Source organism: Malus domestica, chromosome 04, assembly GCF_042453785.1.
Source record: "Malus domestica chromosome 04, GDT2T_hap1".
NCBI lineage: Eukaryota > Viridiplantae > Streptophyta > Magnoliopsida > Rosales > Rosaceae > Malus > Malus domestica.
The window spans coordinates 15,912,175-15,916,021 of NC_091664.1; positions in this window are offsets into that span (position 1 = coordinate 15,912,175).

Consider the following 3,847-nt stretch of genomic DNA (forward strand, 5'->3'; position numbering starts at 1 on the left):
CTTGGCCCTTCAGAGGATGAGCCATGGACTTCATTGGGCAAATTAATTCTACTTCTAGCAAGGGACACACATTCATAATTGTGGCAAAAGATTACTTCACCAAGTGGGTAAAAGCTTCATCTATGAAGAATATCACTTCGACTGCGGTCAAGAAGTTCATTAAAACCAAGATCTTACACAGATTTGGGGTGCTCGAGACAATTGTTAAAGACCGCAGGTCATCCTTTATTTCAAAAGAAGTAGGGGAATTTGCAAGTAAGTTCGAGATAAATATGATCCAATCTAGTCCTTACTACCTCCAAACAAAAGGTCAAGCAAAGGCTAACAACAAGATCTTGGTGAACATTATTAAAATAATGGTGGCAGATAATCCAGAAAAGTGGCATGAGAAGTTAGGAGATACTTTGTGGGCTTACAGAACCTCCAAGAGGGCAGGAATTGGAACTACTCCTTATGCCTTAACCTTCAGGCAAGATGATGTACTACCCATGGAGATTAATGTGAGTTTTATTAGGATTCAAAACCAGTTTGGGAAACACAGTGAAGAATACATTCAGGCTATGTGTTAAGGAGTTGAAGATCTAGATGTAGCCTGAATTGAAGCTTTAAATAAAATTCTTGAAGGAAGAGAGTTGTTGCTTAAGCATACAACAAAAGTGTAAAGATAAAAGCCTTCAAAGAAGGGGAATTAGTGTGGAAGGCAAGTTTGCCCTTGAGAGCTCAAGTTAGAGGCTTTGGGAAGTGGAGTCCTACTTGGGAAGGCCCCTTCACTATCAATCAGGTACTGGAGAATGGAGGATATTGCTTGGCAGATTTAGAAGGAAACTTGCAAATGACATCCAATCAATGCTAACTTTTTGAAGAAGTATCACCCAACCTTGTGGGATGTTAAGGATTGTTATATTGAAGAAGTCTAAGCATTGTGGGAGATTTAAAGTCAGCTTATGTATTCGCCATAGTTGAGTTTCAAAGAGGAAATACAAACTAAAGTGAAGTAAGAAGTCATTTTTATTTCATCAAATATTGAAGTTACATAAGGATTAGCTCAACAGTTTTACATCCTTGGCTAGGGCAGCTATCCTAGAATGGTATGTTTGCATGATAGTAAAGATTCTGCCAGGCTTTGCCAAAGCAACATTACTATTAGCTAATTGTGTTTCAGCGTCCTCAACTTCAACATTTACTTTCTTAACTTCTTCAATCTTCTAGTAAAGTTGGTTAGATAAAGTAATTTGTTCAGCTTTGAGTGCAGATAGTTGCTCCTCCAATTTTTCAATTTCAGAAGTCACCTCTATAATCCTTACCTCTATGGCAGAGCCTTCTTCCATAAGCTTCTCCAAAGAATATGAGGTTCTTGAGTGCTTCTCCTTGTAGCATCTTACTCTATTGGCTTGCATCTTTGTCCTCATATGTTAGTATCTTAGTGTCTTCAAGTTCTCAAAGAAGTTAAGAAAGGACTAATACTGAACATTTGTCATATGTTGGGCTTTATAGAGTTCAGTCAGAGCCTTCTCAGCCTCTTGAAGACTCTTGAGGCTAAAAGAAGCATCAAAGTCCCTCTGCATCCATTCTTGGAAAATCCTGCGTTGATCTTAAAGTTGTTGAGGCTCAGAAGGGCACCTGGGAGACCTCAATTTTGTTCTGATTTGCTCGAACTCTTTAACAAGCTCAGGCAACAAAGTTGTAGCTGGAATAGGTGAAAGAGGTGAAGGCAGGACTTCACTACTCCCAGAAGCAATAGCAACAGTAGGAGCAACCTCAGTTGAAGGAGGAGGAGGACTAGAGGTTGAAAAAAGTAGCAGTAACCCTTATTTTCTTCGGTTTGGGGATAGGAATTCCCATAACCCCAAAAGCCAAGAAAAGCCCTGGGAGAGCTGCTTTTTGTACCAATGGTGGAGGAGATTGATCCAAACCCTCTCCAAGACCCTATTGCAAGCTAAGAAAAACAAGTTAAGAAGAAAGACTATAATTCAGATCAACTAAGTGTTGAATAAGCGAAGTTAATATACCTGAGTTGAGCCTGGAGCCTTGGAATGAGGGGGAAGATGAGTTGTTTCCCTTGATAACTGAGGAGGATCATTCTCACTTACTTGAGAATGAATGATACCCGAACCCTTACCAGAGGCTTATAAACATCAAGAAAATGAAAGTGTATGTAGACCAACTTATGAAGAAAAAAGAAATAGAAATGTAAAAGCTCTCATACCTTAGCAGGACCCTGAGTAGGAAGAGAAGGCACCTCTGTAGTCACTATTGCCTGAGAAGAAATGGATAGATTGACCTGAGCAGTAACCTGAGAAACCTTCGAGTTAGTCACCTATGAAACCATGAGGATCTCAAGGACTATAGGCTCCCCAAATGCAGTTGCTGCTGGTATATGTGACTCTTGTACTGGGGAGGACTGGGAAAAGTAAAAAGAAGATAAGTATAAAAAAAGGAGATGACTTTAAGCATAAAATGTCAAGACAAAATGCTCACCGAGTTACTGTTGTCATCTACAAAGTGCAATATCTCCCCAATACTTGGTTTAAATTGAGAGGTTGGAGTCACCACCAATGCAGGAAGAGGGGCAGAAACAATATAGGTTGAGCCTTGCCCAACTAAAGACACGGCTTCTCCAACCTTGGCCTACAAAAGAATAAAAGTCAATCATTAAATCCAAAAAGTGGTGAGGATATAAACTGGAAGCGAAAAGAAAAAAAAAAGTAAACATTTGAAGGCCTAACTCGAGGGGGGGAAGCATGAACTGATCGGGCAAAAGAAGAAGTAGGCTCGGGCTGAATAGACCCTTCACCTCTAATGTCCTATTTAAAAGTAAAAAATAAAATAAAAACAAAAGTGAACAATTAATACAAGTACTGGGAGAGATAATGATGAAAAAGTGAAAGAATTGAACTTGTACCTCCAATTCCTTGATGGTAGCGTCAAGAAGGGGACTGTATTTTTTATACATCTTTGCCCCCAGCGGCTCTTCCCTTAAAGCAAAAGTGGGCCTCTTGGTTGCTTAAGGCCCTGATTTCAAAGAAGATGGAGTTATTGGCGCTTAAAATGAAAAGGCAGGTAAGGAAAGAGGGTTAAAATAAGATTCACTTACTGGAAGATTTATGTTTCTTTCTGCCTGGCTTAACTAGAGAGGCAATAGAGGTAGAGGGAACTTTAGAAGCTTTGGAGGTATGAGCCCTTGTTCTTTTCTTGGTTAGAGTTGCCTAAGGTGCATCTTGTTCTTCAGGCTTGGACTCTGAAGTTTCCACCATGGTTGTTTTTGCCCGACGAGTAGCCCGAACCTCAACCTCAAGCTCGGCCTCAACCTCTAAATCTTCAAAAAGTTCAGAGACATCTCCACCTTCCCCAGTTTTTTGTCTTTCAGCCTCAACTGCAGCTTCTTGGAGGACAAAGGCGTCCACAGCCTCTTCATCTTGCCCGACATCCACTTCTTCAGTGTTGCCTTAGGCTGCAAAGTTCAAAAGAAGTAAGAGAAAGGTTAATAGAAAGAAGATTATAAAAGAAGTATACAAAACAAATGACAAATGATACCTATTAGAAGAAGTTGGTTTTTTCTGGTGGATCATTTCCTTCCAGTTTTCAAGCTCACTTGAGCTAGGATAGGACTTGATTGAGAGTTGCTTGAAGAGGTGGTCATGAGCTTCTCGCAAATCCCCTTTGTACTTCTTGGTCCATTTGGCTTCCCACCAAGTAGAGAAGGTCAGAATACATTCGAAGTTCAGCACCACAGACTTATGAGCAATCTTACTCAGCACATCCAAGCTATGTTGAGCTACCCAAAATGTGATTACAGATGGAGAGTGAAGACGGTAAGAAGTTCCACAGTGCATAGAGTCAAAGAAGG